A 23,934-nucleotide genomic window follows, 5' to 3' on the forward strand; every position below is an offset into this window, starting at 1 on the left:
TCACCGGGAATTGAACTCAGGACTGCTAGATGGAGGGGTGCTGACATTGACCACTAGGCTACCAGACTGCTGTCGAACAGAGCACTCCCGAAAGGTGACATTTCAATTTCAGGCTGACAAGTGTGCTTTATTGTTCAGTTCGGGCTTTGCACAGCCAGTGCTAGAATTCAATCCAAGTTCATGCTTTGCTTTGATTTTGAATTAATGGCCAAACCAGCCAATCCCTAAAAAAATACAGGTCTCAGAGGCTCTCGTTTCAGTACCAGCAGGGTAGCGTGGCCGAGCGGTCTAAGGCGCTGGATTTAGGCTCCAGTCTCTTTGGAGGCGTGGGTTCGAATCCCACCGCTGCCAATAGCTGTTTCTTTTTTATCTTCATGCCACGTGTACAGACAGGACAATTGGGAGCCAGGGAATGGCATGTGTTTATGAATTCTTGCTTTTCTGAACACCCAGACTGAAAGCACACATCTGACTCGTGTGCGTTTTCACCAAAAAAGGGTAAAGCATAAATCACTGTTCACTGAAAACGGACATGCGTTCACGATCCTGTCAATAAACACGTTCAGGGCAGGGCCACAAATCTGCCGACACGATGCCCTAATGAATGCACATCTCTTTGCCTTGGTAGTTGCTCCTTTTTGCAGCGCCTTTTCCTGCTGCATCACAAAAACTCAGTTCAAGACACTTGGCTCCATCCAGTGGAGCTCCTATGCCCAGCTTAGAAACCCCCAGGCACGAGATTGCAAGGTCCCTGGTAATTCTCCCACTCCTGGACACGTCGGAACCAAGTTTCGTATGCACTAGCAGCGAGAACAAAATCCCACATGTGAGGACAATAGGCGTCTTTCATTTAGGGCTAGTGTTAGGCTAAGAGTTTGCAGTAGCTCCTTGGGTCGAGTTAGGGGTCGAATGAGACAAAGCTAAGATTTGCGTTACGGCTGGGGTTGGTCCAGTAAGGATCCCACACACCATGGACCATCGGCGGAGGCCCCGGGTAGGCTTACACTGCGGGCTAATGGTGGACTTCTTTAAAAACGTGAGCACTAAATGGGGCGGGATGTTGACTGAAAGAATGCAGCTAGCTACAGAAATATGCAGAAATAAAGAAAAACACATCTCATTGCATGCCTTTAAAGAGCTTACTCTCCCTACCGGCAATGTTCCTGAACCTTCGCTTCCCAAACATTTTTAGAACCAAAAAAAACCTAGAAAAGATCTGACCTCCCTCACCGGGAATTGAACTCAAGACTGCTGGATGGAGGGGTGCTGACATTGACCACTAGGCTACCAGACTGCTGTTGAACAGAGCACTCCCGAAAGGTGACATTTCAATTTCAGGCTGACAAGTGTGCTTTATTGTTCAGTTCGGGCTTTGCACAGCCAGTGCTAGAATTCAATCCAAGTTCATGCTTTGCTTTGATTTTGAATTAATGGCCAAACCAGCCAATCCCTAAAAAAATACAGGTCTCAGAGGCTCTCGTTTCAGTACCAGCAGGGTAGCGTGGCCGAGCGGTCTAAGGCGCTGGATTTAGGCTCCAGTCTCTTTGGAGGCGTGGGTTCGAATCCCACCGCTGCCAATAGCTGTTTCTTTTTTATCTTCATGCCACGTGTACAGACAGGACAATTGGGAGCCAGGGAATGGCATGTGTTTATGAATTCTTGCTTTTCTGAACACCCAGACTGAAAGCACACATCTGACTCGTGTGCGTTTTCACCAAAAAAGGGTAAAGCATAAATCACTGTTCACTGAAAACGGACATGCGTTCACGATCCTGTCAATAAACACGTGCTTGGCAGGGCCACAAATCTGCCGACACGATGCCCTAATGAATGCACATCTCTTTGCCTTGGTAGTTGCTCCTTTTTGCAGCGCCTTTTCCTGCTGCATCACAAAAACTCAGTTCAAGACACTTGGCTCCATCCAGTGGAGCTCCTATGCCCAGCTTAGAAACCCCCAGGCACGAGATTGCAAGGTCCCTGGTAATTCTCCCACTCCTGGACACGTCGGAACCAAGTTTCGTATGCACTAGCAGCGAGAACAAAATCCCACATGTGAGGACAATAGGCGTCTTTCCTTTAGGGCTAGTGTTAGGCTAAGAGTTTGCAGTAGCTCCTTGGGTCGAGTTAGGGGTCGAATGAGACAAAGCTAAGATTTGCGTTACGGCTGGGGTTGGTCCAGTAAGGATCCCACACACCATGGACCATCGGCGGAGGCCCCGGGTAGGCTTACACTGCGGGCTAATGGTGGACTTCTTTAAAAACGTGAGCACTAAATGGGGCGGGATGTTGACTGAAAGAATGCAGCTAGCTACAGAAATATGCAGAAATAAAGAAAAACACATCTCATTGCATGCCTTTAAAGAGCTTACTCTCCCTACCGGCAATGTTCCTGAACCTTCGCTTCCCAAACATTTTTAGAACCAAAAAAAACCTAGAAAAGATCTGACCTCCCTCACCGGGAATTGAACTCAAGACTGCTGGATGGAGGGGTGCTGATATTGACCACTAGGCTACCAGACTGCTGTTGAACAGAGCACTCCCGAAAGGTGACATTTCAATTTCAGGCTGACAAGTGTGCTTTATTGTTCAGTTCGGGCTTTGCACAGCCAGTGCTAGAATTCAATCCAAGTTCATGCTTTGCTTTGATTTTGAATTAATGGCCAAACCAGCCAATCCCTAAAAAAATACAGGTCTCAGAGGCTCTCGTTTCAGTACCAGCAGGGTAGCGTGGCCGAGCGGTCTAAGGCGCTGGATTTAGGCTCCAGTCTCTTTGGAGGCGTGGGTTCGAATCCCACCGCTGCCAATAGCTGTTTCTTTTTTATCTTCATGCCACGTGTACAGACAGGACAATTGGGAGCCAGGGAATGGCATGTGTTTATGAATTCTTGCTTTTCTGAACACCCAGACTGAAAGCACACATCTGACTCGTGTGCGTTTTCACCAAAAAAGGGTAAAGCATAAATCACTGTTCACTGAAAACGGACATGCGTTCACGATCCTGTCAATAAACACGTGCTTGGCAGGGCCACAAATCTGCCGACACGATGCCCTAATGAATGCACATCTCTTTGCCTTGGTAGTTGCTCCTTTTTGCAGCGCCTTTTCCTGCTGCATCACAAAAACTCAGTTCAAGACACTTGGCTCCATCCAGTGGAGCTCCTATGCCCAGCTTAGAAACCCCCAGGCACGAGATTGCAAGGTCCCTGGTAATTCTCCCACTCCTGGACACGTCGGAACCAAGTTTCGTATGCACTAGCAGCGAGAACAAAATCCCACATGTGAGGACAATAGGCGTCTTTCATTTAGGGCTAGTGTTAGGCTAAGAGTTTGCAGTAGCTCCTTGGGTCGAGTTAGGGGTCGAATGAGACAAAGCTAAGATTTGCGTTACGGCTGGGGTTGGTCCAGTAAGGATCCCACACACCATGGACCATCGGCGGAGGCCCCGGGTAGGCTTACACTGCGGGCTAATGGTGGACTTCTTTAAAAACGTGAGCACTAAATGGGGCGGGATGTTGACTGAAAGAATGCAGCTAGCTACAGAAATATGCAGAAATAAAGAAAAACACATCTCATTGCATGCCTTTAAAGAGCTTACTCTCCCTACCGGCAATGTTCCTGAACCTTCGCTTCCCAAACATTTTTAGAACCAAAAAAAACCTAGAAAAGATCTGACCTCCCTCACCGGGAATTGAACTCAAGACTGCTGGATGGAGGGGTGCTGACATTGACCACTAGGCTACCAGACTGCTGTTGAACAGAGCACTCCCGAAAGGTGACATTTCAATTTCAGGCTGACAAGTGTGCTTTATTGTTCAGTTCGGGCTTTGCACAGCCAGTGCTAGAATTCAATCCAAGTTCATGCTTTGCTTTGATTTTGAATTAATGGCCAAACCAGCCAATCCCTAAAAAAATACAGGTCTCAGAGGCTCTCGTTTCAGTACCAGCAGGGTAGCGTGGCCGAGCGGTCTAAGGCGCTGGATTTAGGCTCCAGTCTCTTTGGAGGCGTGGGTTCGAATCCCACCGCTGCCAATAGCTGTTTCTTTTTTATCTTCATGCCACGTGTACAGACAGGACAATTGGGAGCCAGGGAATGGCATGTGTTTATGAATTCTTGCTTTTCTGAACACCCAGACTGAAAGCACACATCTGACTCGTGTGCGTTTTCACCAAAAAAGGGTAAAGCATAAATCACTGTTCACTGAAAACGGACATGCGTTCACGATCCTGTCAATAAACACGTGCTTGGCAGGGCCACAAATCTGCCGACACGATGCCCTAATGAATGCACATCTCTTTGCCTTGGTAGTTGCTCCTTTTTGCAGCGCCTTTTCCTGCTGCATCACAAAAACTCAGTTCAAGACACTTGGCTCCATCCAGTGGAGCTCCTATGCCCAGCTTAGAAACCCCCAGGCACGAGATTGCAAGGTCCCTGGTAATTCTCCCACTCCTGGACACGTCGGAACCAAGTTTCGTATGCACTAGCAGCGAGAACAAAATCCCACATGTGAGGACAATAGGCGTCTTTCCTTTAGGGCTAGTGTTAGGCTAAGAGTTTGCAGTAGCTCCTTGGGTCGAGTTAGGGGTCGAATGAGACAAAGCTAAGATTTGCGTTACGGCTGGGGTTGGTCCAGTAAGGATCCCACACACCATGGACCATCGGCGGAGGCCCCGGGTAGGCTTACACTGCGGGCTAATGGTGGACTTCTTTAAAAACGTGAGCACTAAATGGGGCGGGATGTTGACTGAAAGAATGCAGCTAGCTACAGAAATATGCAGAAATAAAGAAAAACACATCTCATTGCATGCCTTTAAAGAGCTTACTCTCCCTACCGGCAATGTTCCTGAACCTTCGCTTCCCAAACATTTTTAGAACCAAAAAAAACCTAGAAAAGATCTGACCTCCCTCACCGGGAATTGAACTCAAGACTGCTGGATGGAGGGGTGCTGACATTGACCACTAGGCTACCAGACTGCTGTTGAACAGAGCACTCCCGAAAGGTGACATTTCAATTTCAGGCTGACAAGTGTGCTTTATTGTTCAGTTCGGGCTTTGCACAGCCAGTGCTAGAATTCAATCCAAGTTCATGCTTTGCTTTGATTTTGAATTAATGGCCAAACCAGCCAATCCCTAAAAAAATACAGGTCTCAGAGGCTCTCGTTTCAGTACCAGCAGGGTAGCGTGGCCGAGCGGTCTAAGGCGCTGGATTTAGGCTCCAGTCTCTTTGGAGGCGTGGGTTCGAATCCCACCGCTGCCAATAGCTGTTTCTTTTTTATCTTCATGCCACGTGTACAGACAGGACAATTGGGAGCCAGGGAATGGCATGTGTTTATGAATTCTTGCTTTTCTGAACACCCAGACTGAAAGCACACATCTGACTCGTGTGCGTTTTCACCAAAAAAGGGTAAAGCATAAATCACTGTTCACTGAAAACGGACATGCGTTCACGATCCTGTCAATAAACACGTGCTTGGCAGGGCCACAAATCTGCCGACACGATGCCCTAATGAATGCACATCTCTTTGCCTTGGTAGTTGCTCCTTTTTGCAGCGCCTTTTCCTGCTGCATCACAAAAACTCAGTTCAAGACACTTGGCTCCATCCAGTGGAGCTCCTATGCCCAGCTTAGAAACCCCCAGGCACGAGATTGCAAGGTCCCTGGTAATTCTCCCACTCCTGGACACGTCGGAACCAAGTTTCGTATGCACTAGCAGCGAGAACAAAATCCCACATGTGAGGACAATAGGCGTCTTTCATTTAGGGCTAGTGTTAGGCTAAGAGTTTGCAGTAGCTCCTTGGGTCGAGTTAGGGGTCGAATGAGACAAAGCTAAGATTTGCGTTACGGCTGGGGTTGGTCCAGTAAGGATCCCACACACCATGGACCATCGGCGGAGGCCCCGGGTAGGCTTACACTGCGGGCTAATGGTGGACTTCTTTAAAAACGTGAGCACTAAATGGGGCGGGATGTTGACTGAAAGAATGCAGCTAGCTACAGAAATATGCAGAAATAAAGAAAAACACATCTCATTGCATGCCTTTAAAGAGCTTACTCTCCCTACCGGCAATGTTCCTGAACCTTCGCTTCCCAAACATTTTTAGAACCAAAAAAAACCTAGAAAAGATCTGACCTCCCTCACCGGGAATTGAACTCAAGACTGCTGGATGGAGGGGTGCTGACATTGACCACTAGGCTACCAGACTGCTGTTGAACAGAGCACTCCCGAAAGGTGACATTTCAATTTCAGGCTGACAAGTGTGCTTTATTGTTCAGTTCGGGCTTTGCACAGCCAGTGCTAGAATTCAATCCAAGTTCATGCTTTGCTTTGATTTTGAATTAATGGCCAAACCAGCCAATCCCTAAAAAAATACAGGTCTCAGAGGCTCTCGTTTCAGTACCAGCAGGGTAGCGTGGCCGAGCGGTCTAAGGCGCTGGATTTAGGCTCCAGTCTCTTTGGAGGCGTGGGTTCGAATCCCACCGCTGCCAATAGCTGTTTCTTTTTTATCTTCATGCCACGTGTACAGACAGGACAATTGGGAGCCAGGGAATGGCATGTGTTTATGAATTCTTGCTTTTCTGAACACCCAGACTGAAAGCACACATCTGACTCGTGTGCGTTTTCACCAAAAAAGGGTAAAGCATAAATCACTGTTCACTGAAAACGGACATGCGTTCACGATCCTGTCAATAAACACGTGCTTGGCAGGGCCACAAATCTGCCGACACGATGCCCTAATGAATGCACATCTCTTTGCCTTGGTAGTTGCTCCTTTTTGCAGCGCCTTTTCCTGCTGCATCACAAAAACTCAGTTCAAGACACTTGGCTCCATCCAGTGGAGCTCCTATGCCCAGCTTAGAAACCCCCAGGCACGAGATTGCAAGGTCCCTGGTAATTCTCCCACTCCTGGACACGTCGGAACCAAGTTTCGTATGCACTAGCAGCGAGAACAAAATCCCACATGTGAGGACAATAGGCGTCTTTCATTTAGGGCTAGTGTTAGGCTAAGAGTTTGCAGTAGCTCCTTGGGTCGAGTTAGGGGTCGAATGAGACAAAGCTAAGATTTGCGTTACGGCTGGGGTTGGTCCAGTAAGGATCCCACACACCATGGACCATCGGCGGAGGCCCCGGGTAGGCTTACACTGCGGGCTAATGGTGGACTTCTTTAAAAACGTGAGCACTAAATGGGGCGGGATGTTGACTGAAAGAATGCAGCTAGCTACAGAAATATGCAGAAATAAAGAAAAACACATCTCATTGCATGCCTTTAAAGAGCTTACTCTCCCTACCGGCAATGTTCCTGAACCTTCGCTTCCCAAACATTTTTAGAACCAAAAAAAACCTAGAAAAGATCTGACCTCCCTCACCGGGAATTGAACTCAAGACTGCTGGATGGAGGGGTGCTGACATTGACCACTAGGCTACCAGACTGCTGTTGAACAGAGCACTCCCGAAAGGTGACATTTCAATTTCAGGCTGACAAGTGTGCTTTATTGTTCAGTTCGGGCTTTGCAGAGCCAGTGCTAGAATTCAATCCAAGTTCATGCTTTGCTTTGATTTTGAATTAATGGCCAAACCAGCCAATCCCTAAAAAAATACAGGTCTCAGAGGCTCTCGTTTCAGTACCAGCAGGGTAGCGTGGACGAGCGGTCTAAGGCGCTGGATTTAGGCTCCAGTCTCTTTGGAGGCGTGGGTTCGAATCCCACCGCTGCCAATAGCTGTTTCTTTTTTATCTTCATGCCACGTGTACAGACAGGACAATTGGGAGCCAGGGAATGGCATGTGTTTATGAATTCTTGCTTTTCTGAACACCCAGACTGAAAGCACACATCTGACTCGTGTGCGTTTTCACCAAAAAAGGGTAAAGCATAAATCACTGTTCACTGAAAACGGACATGCGTTCACGATCCTGTCAATAAACACGTGCTTGGCAGGGCCACAAATCTGCCGACACGATGCCCTAATGAATGCACATCTCTTTGCCTTGGTAGTTGCTCCTTTTTGCAGCGCCTTTTCCTGCTGCATCACAAAAACTCAGTTCAAGACACTTGGCTCCATCCAGTGGAGCTCCTATGCCCAGCTTAGAAACCCCCAGGCACGAGATTGCAAGGTCCCTGGTAATTCTCCCACTCCTGGACACGTCGGAACCAAGTTTCGTATGCACTAGCAGCGAGAACAAAATCCCACATGTGAGGACAATAGGCGTCTTTCATTTAGGGCTAGTGTTAGGCTAAGAGTTTGCAGTAGCTCCTTGGGTCGAGTTAGGGGTCGAATGAGACAAAGCTAAGATTTGCGTTACGGCTGGGGTTGGTCCAGTAAGGATCCCACACACCATGGACCATCGGCGGAGGCCCCGGGTAGGCTTACACTGCGGGCTAATGGTGGACTTCTTTAAAAACGTGAGCACTAAATGGGGCGGGATGTTGACTGAAAGAATGCAGCTAGCTACAGAAATATGCAGAAATAAAGAAAAACACATCTCATTGCATGCCTTTAAAGAGCTTACTCTCCCTACCGGCAATGTTCCTGAACCTTCGCTTCCCAAACATTTTTAGAACCAAAAAAAACCTAGAAAAGATCTGACCTCCCTCACCGGGAATTGAACTCAGGACTGCTGGATGGAGGGGTGCTGACATTGACCACTAGGCTACCAGACTGCTGTCGAACAGAGCACTCCCGAAAGGTGACATTTCAATTTCAGGCTGACAAGTGTGCTTTATTGTTCAGTTCGGGCTTTGCACAGCCAGTGCTAGAATTCAATCCAAGTTCATGCTTTGCTTTGATTTTGAATTAATGGCCAAACCAGCCAATCCCTAAAAAAATACAGGTCTCAGAGGCTCTCGTTTCAGTACCAGCAGGGTAGCGTGGCCGAGCGGTCTAAGGCGCTGGATTTAGGCTCCAGTCTCTTTGGAGGCGTGGGTTCGAATCCCACCGCTGCCAATAGCTGTTTCTTTTTTATCTTCATGCCACGTGTACAGACAGGACAATTGGGAGCCAGGGAATGGCATGTGTTTATGAATTCTTGCTTTTCTGAACACCCAGACTGAAAGCACACATCTGACTCGTGTGCGTTTTCACCAAAAAAGGGTAAAGCATAAATCACTGTTCACTGAAAACGGACATGCGTTCACGATCCTGTCAATAAACACGTTCAGGGCAGGGCCACAAATCTGCCGACACGATGCCCTAATGAATGCACATCTCTTTGCCTTGGTAGTTGCTCCTTTTTGCAGCGCCTTTTCCTGCTGCATCACAAAAACTCAGTTCAAGACACTTGGCTCCATCCAGTGGAGCTCCTATGCCCAGCTTAGAAACCCCCAGGCACGAGATTGCAAGGTCCCTGGTAATTCTCCCACTCCTGGACACGTCGGAACCAAGTTTCGTATGCACTAGCAGCGAGAACAAAATCCCACATGTGAGGACAATAGGCGTCTTTCATTTAGGGCTAGTGTTAGGCTAAGAGTTTGCAGTAGCTCCTTGGGTCGAGTTAGGGGTCGAATGAGACAAAGCTAAGATTTGCGTTACGGCTGGGGTTGGTCCAGTAAGGATCCCACACACCATGGACCATCGGCGGAGGCCCCGGGTAGGCTTACACTGCGGGCTAATGGTGGACTTCTTTAAAAACGTGAGCACTAAATGGGGCGGGATGTTGACTGAAAGAATGCAGCTAGCTACAGAAATATGCAGAAATAAAGAAAAACACATCTCATTGCATGCCTTTAAAGAGCTTACTCTCCCTACCGGCAATGTTCCTGAACCTTCGCTTCCCAAACATTTTTAGAACCAAAAAAAACCTAGAAAAGATCTGACCTCCCTCACCGGGAATTGAACTCAAGACTGCTGGATGGAGGGGTGCTGACATTGACCACTAGGCTACCAGACTGCTGTTGAACAGAGCACTCCCGAAAGGTGACATTTCAATTTCAGGCTGACAAGTGTGCTTTATTGTTCAGTTCGGGCTTTGCACAGCCAGTGCTAGAATTCAATCCAAGTTCATGCTTTGCTTTGATTTTGAATTAATGGCCAAACCAGCCAATCCCTAAAAAAATACAGGTCTCAGAGGCTCTTGTTTCAGTACCAGCAGGGTAGCGTGGCCGAGCGGTCTAAGGCGCTGGATTTAGGCTCCAGTCTCTTTGGAGGCGTGGGTTCGAATCCCACCGCTGCCAATAGCTGTTTCTTTTTTATCTTCATGCCACGTGTACAGACAGGACAATTGGGAGCCAGGGAATGGCATGTGTTTATGAATTCTTGCTTTTCTGAACACCCAGACTGAAAGCACACATCTGACTCGTGTGCGTTTTCACCAAAAAAGGGTAAAGCATAAATCACTGTTCACTGAAAACGGACATGCGTTCACGATCCTGTCAATAAACACGTGCTTGGCAGGGCCACAAATCTGCCGACACGATGCCCTAATGAATGCACATCTCTTTGCCTTGGTAGTTGCTCCTTTTTGCAGCGCCTTTTCCTGCTGCATCACAAAAACTCAGTTCAAGACACTTGGCTCCATCCAGTGGAGCTCCTATGCCCAGCTTAGAAACCCCCAGGCACGAGATTGCAAGGTCCCTGGTAATTCTCCCACTCCTGGACACGTCGGAACCAAGTTTCGTATGCACTAGCAGCGAGAACAAAATCCCACATGTGAGGACAATAGGCGTCTTTCATTTAGGGCTAGTGTTAGGCTAAGAGTTTGCAGTAGCTCCTTGGGTCGAGTTAGGGGTCGAATGAGACAAAGCTAAGATTTGCGTTACGGCTGGGGTTGGTCCAGTAAGGATCCCACACACCATGGACCATCGGCGGAGGCCCCGGGTAGGCTTACACTGCGGGCTAATGGTGGACTTCTTTAAAAACGTGAGCACTAAATGGGGCGGGATGTTGACTGAAAGAATGCAGCTAGCTACAGAAATATGCAGAAATAAAGAAAAACACATCTCATTGCATGCCTTTAAAGAGCTTACTCTCCCTACCGGCAATGTTCCTGAACCTTCGCTTCCCAAACATTTTTAGAACCAAAAAAAACCTAGAAAAGATCTGACCTCCCTCACCGGGAATTGAACTCAAGACTGCTGGATGGAGGGGTGCTGACATTGACCACTAGGCTACCAGACTGCTGTTGAACAGAGCACTCCCGAAAGGTGACATTTCAATTTCAGGCTGACAAGTGTGCTTTATTGTTCAGTTCGGGCTTTGCACAGCCAGTGCTAGAATTCAATCCAAGTTCATGCTTTGCTTTGATTTTGAATTAATGGCCAAACCAGCCAATCCCTAAAAAAATACAGGTCTCAGAGGCTCTCGTTTCAGTACCAGCAGGGTAGCGTGGCCGAGCGGTCTAAGGCGCTGGATTTAGGCTCCAGTCTCTTTGGAGGCGTGGGTTCGAATCCCACCGCTGCCAATAGCTGTTTCTTTTTTATCTTCATGCCACGTGTACAGACAGGACAATTGGGAGCCAGGGAATGGCATGTGTTTATGAATTCTTGCTTTTCTGAACACCCAGACTGAAAGCACACATCTGACTCGTGTGCGTTTTCACCAAAAAAGGGTAAAGCATAAATCACTGTTCACTGAAAACGGACATGCGTTCACGATCCTGTCAATAAACACGTGCTTGGCAGGGCCACAAATCTGCCGACACGATGCCCTAATGAATGCACATCTCTTTGCCTTGGTAGTTGCTCCTTTTTGCAGCGCCTTTTCCTGCTGCATCACAAAAACTCAGTTCAAGACACTTGGCTCCATCCAGTGGAGCTCCTATGCCCAGCTTAGAAACCCCCAGGCACGAGATTGCAAGGTCCCTGGTAATTCTCCCACTCCTGGACACGTCGGAACCAAGTTTCGTATGCACTAGCAGCGAGAACAAAATCCCACATGTGAGGACAATAGGCGTCTTTCATTTAGGGCTAGTGTTAGGCTAAGAGTTTGCAGTAGCTCCTTGGGTCGAGTTAGGGGTCGAATGAGACAAAGCTAAGATTTGCGTTACGGCTGGGGTTGGTCCAGTAAGGATCCCACACACCATGGACCATCGGCGGAGGCCCCGGGTAGGCTTACACTGCGGGCTAATGGTGGACTTCTTTAAAAACGTGAGCACTAAATGGGGCGGGATGTTGACTGAAAGAATGCAGCTAGCTACAGAAATATGCAGAAATAAAGAAAAACACATCTCATTGCATGCCTTTAAAGAGCTTACTCTCCCTACCGGCAATGTTCCTGAACCTTCGCTTCCCAAACATTTTTAGAACCAAAAAAAACCTAGAAAAGATCTGACCTCCCTCACCGGGAATTGAACTCAAGACTGCTGGATGGAGGGGTGCTGACATTGACCACTAGGCTACCAGACTGCTGTTGAACAGAGCACTCCCGAAAGGTGACATTTCAATTTCAGGCTGACAAGTGTGCTTTATTGTTCAGTTCGGGCTTTGCACAGCCAGTGCTAGAATTCAATCCAAGTTCATGCTTTGCTTTGATTTTGAATTAATGGCCAAACCAGCCAATCCCTAAAAAAATACAGGTCTCAGAGGCTCTCGTTTCAGTACCAGCAGGGTAGCGTGGCCGAGCGGTCTAAGGCGCTGGATTTAGGCTCCAGTCTCTTTGGAGGCGTGGGTTCGAATCCCACCGCTGCCAATAGCTGTTTCTTTTTTATCTTCATGCCACGTGTACAGACAGGACAATTGGGAGCCAGGGAATGGCATGTGTTTATGAATTCTTGCTTTTCTGAACACCCAGACTGAAAGCACACATCTGACTCGTGTGCGTTTTCACCAAAAAAGGGTAAAGCATAAATCACTGTTCACTGAAAACGGACATGCGTTCACGATCCTGTCAATAAACACGTGCTTGGCAGGGCCACAAATCTGCCGACACGATGCCCTAATGAATGCACATCTCTTTGCCTTGGTAGTTGCTCCTTTTTGCAGCGCCTTTTCCTGCTGCATCACAAAAACTCAGTTCAAGACACTTGGCTCCATCCAGTGGAGCTCCTATGCCCAGCTTAGAAACCCCCAGGCACGAGATTGCAAGGTCCCTGGTAATTCTCCCACTCCTGGACACGTCGGAACCAAGTTTCGTATGCACTAGCAGCGAGAACAAAATCCCACATGTGAGGACAATAGGCGTCTTTCATTTAGGGCTAGTGTTAGGCTAAGAGTTTGCAGTAGCTCCTTGGGTCGAGTTAGGGGTCGAATGAGACAAAGCTAAGATTTGCGTTACGGCTGGGGTTGGTCCAGTAAGGATCCCACACACCATGGACCATCGGCGGAGGCCCCGGGTAGGCTTACACTGCGGGCTAATGGTGGACTTCTTTAAAAACGTGAGCACTAAATGGGGCGGGATGTTGACTGAAAGAATGCAGCTAGCTACAGAAATATGCAGAAATAAAGAAAAACACATCTCATTGCATGCCTTTAAAGAGCTTACTCTCCCTACCGGCAATGTTCCTGAACCTTCGCTTCCCAAACATTTTTAGAACCAAAAAAAACCTAGAAAAGATCTGACCTCCCTCACCGGGAATTGAACTCAAGACTGCTGGATGGAGGGGTGCTGACATTGACCACTAGGCTACCAGACTGCTGTTGAACAGAGCACTCCCGAAAGGTGACATTTCAATTTCAGGCTGACAAGTGTGCTTTATTGTTCAGTTCGGGCTTTGCACAGCCAGTGCTAGAATTCAATCCAAGTTCATGCTTTGCTTTGATTTTGAATTAATGGCCAAACCAGCCAATCCCTAAAAAAATACAGGTCTCAGAGGCTCTCGTTTCAGTACCAGCAGGGTAGCGTGGCCGAGCGGTCTAAGGCGCTGGATTTAGGCTCCAGTCTCTTTGGAGGCGTGGGTTCGAATCCCACCGCTGCCAATAGCTGTTTCTTTTTTATCTTCATGCCACGTGTACAGACAGGACAATTGGGAGCCAGGGAATGGCATGTGTTTATGAATTCTTGCTTTTCTGAACACCCAGACTGAAAGCACACATCTGACTCGTGTGCGTTTTCACCAAAAAAGGGTAAAGCATAAATCACTGTTCACTGAAAACGGACATGCGTTCACGATCCTGTCAATAAACACGTGCTTGGCAGGGCCACAAATCTGCCGACACGATGCCCTAATGAATGCACATCTCTTTGCCTTGGTAGTTGCTCCTTTTTGCAGCGCCTTTTCCTGCTGCATCACAAAAACTCAGTTCAAGACACTTGGCTCCATCCAGTGGAGCTCCTATGCCCAGCTTAGAAACCCCCAGGCACGAGATTGCAAGGTCCCTGGTAATTCTCCCACTCCTGGACACGTCGGAACCAAGTTTCGTATGCACTAGCAGCGAGAACAAAATCCCACATGTGAGGACAATAGGCGTCTTTCATTTAGGGCTAGTGTTAGGCTAAGAGTTTGCAGTAGCTCCTTGGGTCGAGTTAGGGGTCGAATGAGACAAAGCTAAGATTTGCGTTACGGCTGGGGTTGGTCCAGTAAGGATCCCACACACCATGGACCATCGGCGGAGGCCCCGGGTAGGCTTACACTGCGGGCTAATGGTGGACTTCTTTAAAAACGTGAGCACTAAATGGGGCGGGATGTTGACTGAAAGAATGCAGCTAGCTACAGAAATATGCAGAAATAAAGAAAAACACATCTCATTGCATGCCTTTAAAGAGCTTACTCTCCCTACCGGCAATGTTCCTGAACCTTCGCTTCCCAAACATTTTTAGAACCAAAAAAAACCTAGAAAAGATCTGACCTCCCTCACCGGGAATTGAACTCAAGACTGCTGGATGGAGGGGTGCTGACATTGACCACTAGGCTACCAGACTGCTGTTGAACAGAGCACTCCCGAAAGGTGACATTTCAATTTCAGGCTGACAAGTGTGCTTTATTGTTCAGTTCGGGCTTTGCACAGCCAGTGCTAGAATTCAATCCAAGTTCATGCTTTGCTTTGATTTTGAATTAATGGCCAAACCAGCCAATCCCTAAAAAAATACAGGTCTCAGAGGCTCTCGTTTCAGTACCAGCAGGGTAGCGTGGCCGAGCGGTCTAAGGCGCTGGATTTAGGCTCCAGTCTCTTTGGAGGCGTGGGTTCGAATCCCACCGCTGCCAATAGCTGTTTCTTTTTTATCTTCATGCCACGTGTACAGACAGGACAATTGGGAGCCAGGGAATGGCATGTGTTTATGAATTCTTGCTTTTCTGAACACCCAGACTGAAAGCACACATCTGACTCGTGTGCGTTTTCACCAAAAAAGGGTAAAGCATAAATCACTGTTCACTGAAAACGGACATGCGTTCACGATCCTGTCAATAAACACGTGCTTGGCAGGGCCACAAATCTGCCGACACGATGCCCTAATGAATGCACATCTCTTTGCCTTGGTAGTTGCTCCTTTTTGCAGCGCCTTTTCCTGCTGCATCACAAAAACTCAGTTCAAGACACTTGGCTCCATCCAGTGGAGCTCCTATGCCCAGCTTAGAAACCCCCAGGCACGAGATTGCAAGGTCCCTGGTAATTCTCCCACTCCTGGACACGTCGGAACCAAGTTTCGTATGCACTAGCAGCGAGAACAAAATCCCACATGTGAGGACAATAGGCGTCTTTCATTTAGGGCTAGTGTTAGGCTAAGAGTTTGCAGTAGCTCCTTGGGTCGAGTTAGGGGTCGAATGAGACAAAGCTAAGATTTGCGTTACGGCTGGGGTTGGTCCAGTAAGGATCCCACACACCATGGACCATCGGCGGAGGCCCCGGGTAGGCTTACACTGCGGGCTAATGGTGGACTTCTTTAAAAACGTGAGCACTAAATGGGGCGGGATGTTGACTGAAAGAATGCAGCTAGCTACAGAAATATGCAGAAATAAAGAAAAACACATCTCATTGCATGCCTTTAAAGAGCTTACTCTCCCTACCGGCAATGTTCCTGAACCTTCGCTTCCCAAACATTTTTAGAACCAAAAAAAACCTAGAAAAGATCTGACCTCCCTCACCGGGAATTGAACTCAAGACTGCTGGATGGAGGGGTGCTGACATTGACCACTAGGCTACCAGACTGCTGTTGAACAGAGCACTCCCGAAAGGTGACATTTCAATTTCAGGCTGACAAGTGTGCTTTATTGTTCAGTTCGGGCTTTGCACAGCCAGTGCTAGAATTCAATCCAAGTTCATGCTTTGCTTTGATTTTGAATTAATGGCCAAACCAGCCAATCCCTAAAAAAATACAGGTCTCAGAGGCTCTCGTTTCAGTACCAGCAGGGTAGCGTGGCCGAGCGGTCTAAGGCGCTGGATTTAGGCTCCAGTCTCTTTGGAGGCGTGGGTTCGAATCCCACCGCTGCCAATAGCTGTTTCTTTTTTATCTTCATGCCACGTGTACAGACAGGACAATTGGGAGCCAGGGAATGGCATGTGTTTATGAATTCTTGCTTTTCTGAACACCCAGACTGAAAGCACACATCTGACTCGTGTGCGTTTTCACCAAAAAAGGGTAAAGCATAAATCACTGTTCACTGAAAACGGACATGCGTTCACGATCCTGTCAATAAACACGTGCTTGGCAGGGCCACAAATCTGCCGACACGATGCCCTAATGAATGCACATCTCTTTGCCTTGGTAGTTGCTCCTTTTTGCAGCGCCTTTTCCTGCTGCATCACAAAAACTCAGTTCAAGACACTTGGCTCCATCCAGTGGAGCTCCTATGCCCAGCTTAGAAACCCCCAGGCACGAGATTGCAAGGTCCCTGGTAATTCTCCCACTCCTGGACACGTCGGAACCAAGTTTCGTATGCACTAGCAGCGAGAACAAAATCCCACATGTGAGGACAATAGGCGTCTTTCATTTAGGGCTAGTGTTAGGCTAAGAGTTTGCAGTAGCTCCTTGGGTCGAGTTAGGGGTCGAATGAGACAAAGCTAAGATTTGCGTTACGGCTGGGGTTGGTCCAGTAAGGATCCCACACACCATGGACCATCGGCGGAGGCCCCGGGTAGGCTTACACTGCGGGCTAATGGTGGACTTCTTTAAAAACGTGAGCACTAAATGGGGCGGGATGTTGACTGAAAGAATGCAGCTAGCTACAGAAATATGCAGAAATAAAGAAAAACACATCTCATTGCATGCCTTTAAAGAGCTTACTCTCCCTACCGGCAATGTTCCTGAACCTTCGCTTCCCAAACATTTTTAGAACCAAAAAAAACCTAGAAAAGATCTGACCTCCCTCACCGGGAATTGAACTCAAGACTGCTGGATGGAGGGGTGCTGACATTGACCACTAGGCTACCAGACTGCTGTTGAACAGAGCACTCCCGAAAGGTGACATTTCAATTTCAGGCTGACAAGTGTGCTTTATTGTTCAGTTCGGGCTTTGCACAGCCAGTGCTAGAATTCAATCCAAGTTCATGCTTTGCTTTGATTTTGAATTAATGGCCAAACCAGCCAATCCCTAAAAAAATACAGGTCTCAGAGGCTCTCGTTTCAGTACCAGCAGGGTAGCGTGGCCGAGCGGTCTAAGGCGCTGGATTTAGGCTCCAGTCTCTTTGGAGGCGTGGGTTCGAATCCCACCGCTGCCAATAGCTGTTTCTTTTTTATCTTCATGCCACGTGTACAGACAGGACAATTGGGAGCCAGGGAATGGCATGTGTTTATGAATTCTTGCTTTTCTGAACACCCAGACTGAAAGCACACATCTGACTCGTGTGCGTTTTCACCAAAAAAGGGTAAAGCATAAATCACTGTTCACTGAAAACGGACATGCGTTCACGATCCTGTCAATAAACACGTGCTTGGCAGGGCCACAAATCTGCCGACACGATGCCCTAATGAATGCACATCTCTTTGCCTTGGTAGTTGCTCCTTTTTGCAGCGCCTTTTCCTGCTGCATCACAAAAACTCAGTTCAAGACACTTGGCTCCATCCAGTGGAGCTCCTATGCCCAGCTTAGAAACCCCCAGGCACGAGATTGCAAGGTCCCTGGTAATTCTCCCACTCCTGGACACGTCGGAACCAAGTTTCGTATGCACTAGCAGCGAGAACAAAATCCCACATGTGAGGACAATAGGCGTCTTTCATTTAGGGCTAGTGTTAGGCTAAGAGTTTGCAGTAGCTCCTTGGGTCGAGTTAGGGGTCGAATGAGACAAAGCTAAGATTTGCGTTACGGCTGGGGTTGGTCCAGTAAGGATCCCACACACCATGGACCATCGGCGGAGGCCCCGGGTAGGCTTACACTGCGGGCTAATGGTGGACTTCTTTAAAAACGTGAGCACTAAATGGGGCGGGATGTTGACTGAAAGAATGCAGCTAGCTACAGAAATATGCAGAAATAAAGAAAAACACATCTCATTGCATGCCTTTAAAGAGCTTACTCTCCCTACCGGCAATGTTCCTGAACCTTCGCTTCCCAAACATTTTTAGAACCAAAAAAAACCTAGAAAAGATCTGACCTCCCTCACCGGGAATTGAACTCAAGACTGCTGGATGGAGGGGTGCTGACATTGACCACTAGGCTACCAGACTGCTGTTGAACAGAGCACTCCCGAAAGGTGACATTTCAATTTCAGGCTGACAAGTGTGCTTTATTGTTCAGTTCGGGCTTTGCAGAGCCAGTGCTAGAATTCAATCCAAGTTCATGCTTTGCTTTGATTTTGAATTAATGGCCAAACCAGCCAATCCCTAAAAAAATACAGGTCTCAGAGGCTCTCGTTTCAGTACCAGCAGGGTAGCGTGGACGAGCGGTCTAAGGCGCTGGATTTAGGCTCCAGTCTCTTTGGAGGCGTGGGTTCGAATCCAATAGCTGTTTCTTTTTTATCTTCATGCCACGTGTACAGACAGGACAATTGGGAGCCAGGGAATGGCATGTGTTTATGAATTCTTGCTTTTCTGAACACCCAGACTGAAAGCACACATCTGACTCGTGTGCGTTTTCACCAAAAAAGGGTAAAGCATAAATCACTGTTCACTGAAAACGGACATGCGTTCACGATCCTGTCAATAAACACGTGCTTGGCAGGGCCACAAATCTGCCGACACGATGCCCTAATGAATGCACATCTCTTTGCCTTGGTAGTTGCTCCTTTTTGCAGCGCCTTTTCCTGCTGCATCACAAAAACTCAGTTCAAGACACTTGGCTCCATCCAGTGGAGCTCCTATGCCCAGCTTAGAAACCCCCAGGCACGAGATTGCAAGGTCCCTGGTAATTCTCCCACTCCTGGACACGTCGGAACCAAGTTTCGTATGCACTAGCAGCGAGAACAAAATCCCACATGTGAGGACAATAGGCGTCTTTCATTTAGGGCTAGTGTTAGGCTAAGAGTTTGCAGTAGCTCCTTGGGTCGAGTTAGGGGTCGAATGAGACAAAGCTAAGATTTGCGTTACGGCTGGGGTTGGTCCAGTAAGGATCCCACACACCATGGACCATCGGCGGAGGCCCCGGGTAGGCTTACACTGCGGGCTAATGGTGGACTTCTTTAAAAACGTGAGCACTAAATGGGGCGGGATGTTGACTGAAAGAATGCAGCTAGCTACAGAAATATGCAGAAATAAAGAAAAACACATCTCATTGCATGCCTTTAAAGAGCTTACTCTCCCTACCGGCAATGTTCCTGAACCTTCGCTTCCCAAACATTTTTAGAACCAAAAAAAACCTAGAAAAGATCTGACCTCCCTCACCGGGAATTGAACTCAAGACTGCTGGATGGAGGGGTGCTGACATTGACCACTAGGCTACCAGACTGCTGTTGAACAGAGCACTCCCGAAAGGTGACATTTCAATTTCAGGCTGACAAGTGTGCTTTATTGTTCAGTTCGGGCTTTGCAGAGCCAGTGCTAGAATTCAATCCAAGTTCATGCTTTGCTTTGATTTTGAATTAATGGCCAAACCAGCCAATCCCTAAAAAAATACAGGTCTCAGAGGCTCTCGTTTCAGTACCAGCAGGGTAGCGTGGACGAGCGGTCTAAGGCGCTGGATTTAGGCTCCAGTCTCTTTGGAGGCGTGGGTTCGAATCCAATAGCTGTTTCTTTTTTATCTTCATGCCACGTGTACAGACAGGACAATTGGGAGCCAGGGAATGGCATGTGTTTATGAATTCTTGCTTTTCTGAACACCCAGACTGAAAGCACACATCTGACTCGTGTGCGTTTTCACCAAAAAAGGGTAAAGCATAAATCACTGTTCACTGAAAACGGACATGCGTTCACGATCCTGTCAATAAACACGTGCTTGGCAGGGCCACAAATCTGCCGACACGATGCCCTAATGAATGCACATCTCTTTGCCTTGGTAGTTGCTCCTTTTTGCAGCGCCTTTTCCTGCTGCATCACAAAAACTCAGTTCAAGACACTTGGCTCCATCCAGTGGAGCTCCTATGCCCAGCTTAGAAACCCCCAGGCACGAGATTGCAAGGTCCCTGGTAATTCTCCCACTCCTGGACACGTCGGAACCAAGTTTCGTATGCACTAGCAGCGAGAACAAAATCCCACATGTGAGGACAATAGGCGTCTTTCATTTAGGGCTAGTGTTAGGCTAAGAGTTTGCAGTAGCTCCTTGGGTCGAGTTAGGGGTCGAATGAGACAAAGCTAAGATTTGCGTTACGGCTGGGGTTGGTCCAGTAAGGATCCCACACACCATGGACCATCGGCGGAGGCCCCGGGTAGGCTTACACTGCGGGCTAATGGTGGACTTCTTTAAAAACGTGAGCACTAAATGGGGCGGGATGTTGACTGAAAGAATGCAGCTAGCTACAGAAATATGCAGAAATAAAGAAAAACACATCTCATTGCATGCCTTTAAAGAGCTTACTCTCCCTACCGGCAATGTTCCTGAACCTTCGCTTCCCAAACATTTTTAGAACCAAAAAAAACCTAGAAAAGATCTGACCTCCCTCACCGGGAATTGAACTCAGGACTGCTGGATGGAGGGGTGCTGACATTGACCACTAGGCTACCAGACTGCTGTCGAACAGAGCACTCCCGAAAGGTGACATTTCAATTTCAGGCTGACAAGTGTGCTTTATTGTTCAGTTCGGGCTTTGCACAGCCAGTGCTAGAATTCAATCCAAGTTCATGCTTTGCTTTGATTTTGAATTAATGGCCAAACCAGCCAATCCCTAAAAAAATACAGGTCTCAGAGGCTCTCGTTTCAGTACCAGCAGGGTAGCGTGGCCGAGCGGTCTAAGGCGCTGGATTTAGGCTCCAGTCTCTTTGGAGGCGTGGGTTCGAATCCCACCGCTGCCAATAGCTGTTTCTTTTTTATCTTCATGCCACGTGTACAGACAGGACAATTGGGAGCCAGGGAATGGCATGTGTTTATGAATTCTTGCTTTTCTGAACACCCAGACTGAAAGCACACATCTGACTCGTGTGCGTTTTCACCAAAAAAGGGTAAAGCATAAATCACTGTTCACTGAAAACGGACATGCGTTCACGATCCTGTCAATAAACACGTTCAGGGCAGGGCCACAAATCTGCCGACACGATGCCCTAATGAATGCACATCTCTTTGCCTTGGTAGTTGCTCCTTTTTGCAGCGCCTTTTCCTGCTGCATCACAAAAACTCAGTTCAAGACACTTGGCTCCATCCAGTGGAGCTCCTATGCCCAGCTTAGAAACCCCCAGGCACGAGATTGCAAGGTCCCTGGTAATTCTCCCACTCCTGGACACGTCGGAACCAAGTTTCGTATGCACTAGCAGCGAGAACAAAATCCCACATGTGAGGACAATAGGCGTCTTTCATTTAGGGCTAGTGTTAGGCTAAGAGTTTGCAGTAGCTCCTTGGGTCGAGTTAGGGGTCGAATGAGACAAAGCTAAGATTTGCGTTACGGCTGGGGTTGGTCCAGTAAGGATCCCACACACCATGGACCATCGGCGGAGGCCCCGGGTAGGCTTACACTGCGGGCTAATGGTGGACTTCTTTAAAAACGTGAGCACTAAATGGGGCGGGATGTTGACTGAAAGAATGCAGCTAGCTACAGAAATATGCAGAAATAAAGAAAAACACATCTCATTGCATGCCTTTAAAGAGCTTACTCTCCCTACCGGCAATGTTCCTGAACCTTCGCTTCCCAAACATTTTTAGAACCAAAAAAAACCTAGAAAAGATCTGACCTCCCTCACCGGGAATTGAACTCAAGACTGCTGGATGGAGGGGTGCTGACATTGACCACTAGGCTACCAGACTGCTGTTGAACAGAGCACTCCCGAAAGGTGACATTTCAATTTCAGGCTGACAAGTGTGCTTTATTGTTCAGTTCGGGCTTTGCACAGCCAGTGCTAGAATTCAATCCAAGTTCATGCTTTGCTTTGATTTTGAATTAATGGCCAAACCAGCCAATCCCTAAAAAAATACAGGTCTCAGAGGCTCTCGTTTCAGTACCAGCAGGGTAGCGTGGCCGAGCGGTCTAAGGCGCTGGATTTAGGCTCCAGTCTCTTTGGAGGCGTGGGTTCGAATCCCACCGCTGCCAATAGCTGTTTCTTTTTTATCTTCATGCCACGTGTACAGACAGGACAATTGGGAGCCAGGGAATGGCATGTGTTTATGAATTCTTGCTTTTCTGAACACCCAGACTGAAAGCACACATCTGACTCGTGTGCGTTTTCACCAAAAAAGGGTAAAGCATAAATCACTGTTCACTGAAAACGGACATGCGTTCACGATCCTGTCAATAAACACGTGCTTGGCAGGGCCACAAATCTGCCGACACGATGCCCTAATGAATGCACATCTCTTTGCCTTGGTAGTTGCTCCTTTTTGCAGCGCCTTTTCCTGCTGCATCACAAAAACTCAGTTCAAGACACTTGGCTCCATCCAGTGGAGCTCCTATGCCCAGCTTAGAAACCCCCAGGCACGAGATTGCAAGGTCCCTGGTAATTCTCCCACTCCTGGACACGTCGGAACCAAGTTTCGTATGCACTAGCAGCGAGAACAAAATCCCACATGTGAGGACAATAGGCGTCTTTCATTTAGGGCTAGTGTTAGGCTAAGAGTTTGCAGTAGCTCCTTGGGTCGAGTTAGGGGTCGAATGAGACAAAGCTAAGATTTGCGTTACGGCTGGGGTTGGTCCAGTAAGGATCCCACACACCATGGACCATCGGCGGAGGCCCCGGGTAGGCTTACACTGCGGGCTAATGGTGGACTTCTTTAAAAACGTGAGCACTAAATGGGGCGGGATGTTGACTGAAAGAATGCAGCTAGCTACAGAAATATGCAGAAATAAAGAAAAACACATCTCATTGCATGCCTTTAAAGAGCTTACTCTCCCTACCGGCAATGTTCCTGAACCTTCGCTTCCCAAACATTTTTAGAACCAAAAAAAACCTAGAAAAGATCTGACCTCCCTCACCGGGAATTGAACTCAAGACTGCTGGATGGAGGGGTGCTGACATTGACCACTAGGCTACCAGACTGCTGTTGAACAGAGCACTCCCGAAAGGTGACATTTCAATTTCAGGCTGACAAGTGTGCTTTATTGTTCAGTTCGGGCTTTGCACAGCCAGTGCTAGAATTCAATCCAAGTTCATGCTTTGCTTTGATTTTGAATTAATGGCCAAACCAGCCAATCCCTAAAAAAATACAGGTCTCAGAGGCTCTCGTTTCAGTACCAGCAGGGTAGCGTGGCCGAGCGGTCTAAGGCGCTGGATTTAGGCTCCAGTCTCTTTGGAGGCGTGGGTTCGAATCCCACCGCTGCCAATAGCTGTTTCTTTTTTATCTTCATGCCACGTGTACAGACAGGACAATTGGGAGCCAGGGAATGGCATGTGTTTATGAATTCTTGCTTTTCTGAACACCCAGACTGAAAGCACACATCTGACTCGTGTGCGTTTTCACCAAAAAAGGGTAAAGCATAAATCACTGTTCACTGAAAACGGACATGCGTTCACGATCCTGTCAATAAACACGTGCTTGGCAGGGCCACAAATCTGCCGACACGATGCCCTAATGAATGCACATCTCTTTGCCTTGGTAGTTGCTCCTTTTTGCAGCGCCTTTTCCTGCTGC

General features: G+C 47.9%; 18 non-coding genes across 18 annotated transcripts; all 18 read left to right on the forward strand.

Annotated features, from left to right (window-relative positions):
- Positions 1-269: 269 nt before the first annotated feature.
- On the forward strand, positions 270-351 carry TRNAL-UAG (transfer RNA leucine (anticodon UAG)). Its single transcript has one exon. It is a non-coding gene; the product is annotated as a tRNA-Leu (tRNA).
- Positions 352-1,495: 1,144 nt separating this feature from the next.
- On the forward strand, positions 1,496-1,577 carry TRNAL-UAG (transfer RNA leucine (anticodon UAG)). The gene has a single exon. It is a non-coding gene; the product is annotated as a tRNA-Leu (tRNA).
- Positions 1,578-2,721: 1,144 nt separating this feature from the next.
- On the forward strand, positions 2,722-2,803 carry TRNAL-UAG (transfer RNA leucine (anticodon UAG)). Its single transcript has one exon. It is a non-coding gene; the product is annotated as a tRNA-Leu (tRNA).
- A 1,144-nt stretch (positions 2,804-3,947) lies between these two features.
- Positions 3,948-4,029, forward strand: TRNAL-UAG (transfer RNA leucine (anticodon UAG)). The gene has a single exon. It is a non-coding gene; the product is annotated as a tRNA-Leu (tRNA).
- A 1,144-nt stretch (positions 4,030-5,173) lies between these two features.
- TRNAL-UAG (transfer RNA leucine (anticodon UAG)) lies at positions 5,174-5,255 on the forward strand. The gene has a single exon. It is a non-coding gene; the product is annotated as a tRNA-Leu (tRNA).
- A 1,144-nt stretch (positions 5,256-6,399) lies between these two features.
- TRNAL-UAG (transfer RNA leucine (anticodon UAG)) lies at positions 6,400-6,481 on the forward strand. The gene has a single exon. It is a non-coding gene; the product is annotated as a tRNA-Leu (tRNA).
- A 1,144-nt stretch (positions 6,482-7,625) lies between these two features.
- TRNAL-UAG (transfer RNA leucine (anticodon UAG)) lies at positions 7,626-7,707 on the forward strand. Its single transcript has one exon. It is a non-coding gene; the product is annotated as a tRNA-Leu (tRNA).
- Positions 7,708-8,851: 1,144 nt separating this feature from the next.
- Positions 8,852-8,933, forward strand: TRNAL-UAG (transfer RNA leucine (anticodon UAG)). The gene has a single exon. It is a non-coding gene; the product is annotated as a tRNA-Leu (tRNA).
- A 1,144-nt stretch (positions 8,934-10,077) lies between these two features.
- Positions 10,078-10,159, forward strand: TRNAL-UAG (transfer RNA leucine (anticodon UAG)). The gene has a single exon. It is a non-coding gene; the product is annotated as a tRNA-Leu (tRNA).
- Positions 10,160-11,303: 1,144 nt separating this feature from the next.
- Positions 11,304-11,385, forward strand: TRNAL-UAG (transfer RNA leucine (anticodon UAG)). The gene has a single exon. It is a non-coding gene; the product is annotated as a tRNA-Leu (tRNA).
- A 1,144-nt stretch (positions 11,386-12,529) lies between these two features.
- TRNAL-UAG (transfer RNA leucine (anticodon UAG)) lies at positions 12,530-12,611 on the forward strand. Its single transcript has one exon. It is a non-coding gene; the product is annotated as a tRNA-Leu (tRNA).
- A 1,144-nt stretch (positions 12,612-13,755) lies between these two features.
- On the forward strand, positions 13,756-13,837 carry TRNAL-UAG (transfer RNA leucine (anticodon UAG)). The gene has a single exon. It is a non-coding gene; the product is annotated as a tRNA-Leu (tRNA).
- Positions 13,838-14,981: 1,144 nt separating this feature from the next.
- TRNAL-UAG (transfer RNA leucine (anticodon UAG)) lies at positions 14,982-15,063 on the forward strand. Its single transcript has one exon. It is a non-coding gene; the product is annotated as a tRNA-Leu (tRNA).
- Positions 15,064-16,207: 1,144 nt separating this feature from the next.
- On the forward strand, positions 16,208-16,289 carry TRNAL-UAG (transfer RNA leucine (anticodon UAG)). Its single transcript has one exon. It is a non-coding gene; the product is annotated as a tRNA-Leu (tRNA).
- Positions 16,290-17,433: 1,144 nt separating this feature from the next.
- Positions 17,434-17,515, forward strand: TRNAL-UAG (transfer RNA leucine (anticodon UAG)). Its single transcript has one exon. It is a non-coding gene; the product is annotated as a tRNA-Leu (tRNA).
- A 3,576-nt stretch (positions 17,516-21,091) lies between these two features.
- Positions 21,092-21,173, forward strand: TRNAL-UAG (transfer RNA leucine (anticodon UAG)). Its single transcript has one exon. It is a non-coding gene; the product is annotated as a tRNA-Leu (tRNA).
- A 1,144-nt stretch (positions 21,174-22,317) lies between these two features.
- TRNAL-UAG (transfer RNA leucine (anticodon UAG)) lies at positions 22,318-22,399 on the forward strand. Its single transcript has one exon. It is a non-coding gene; the product is annotated as a tRNA-Leu (tRNA).
- A 1,144-nt stretch (positions 22,400-23,543) lies between these two features.
- TRNAL-UAG (transfer RNA leucine (anticodon UAG)) lies at positions 23,544-23,625 on the forward strand. The gene has a single exon. It is a non-coding gene; the product is annotated as a tRNA-Leu (tRNA).
- Positions 23,626-23,934: the final 309 nt, after the last annotated feature.

The sequence above is a fragment of the Ambystoma mexicanum genome, chromosome 1p, assembly GCF_040938575.1.
Source record: "Ambystoma mexicanum isolate Mex_15411 chromosome 1p, UKY_AmexF1_1, whole genome shotgun sequence".
NCBI classification, from domain to species: Eukaryota; Metazoa; Chordata; class Amphibia; order Caudata; family Ambystomatidae; genus Ambystoma; species Ambystoma mexicanum.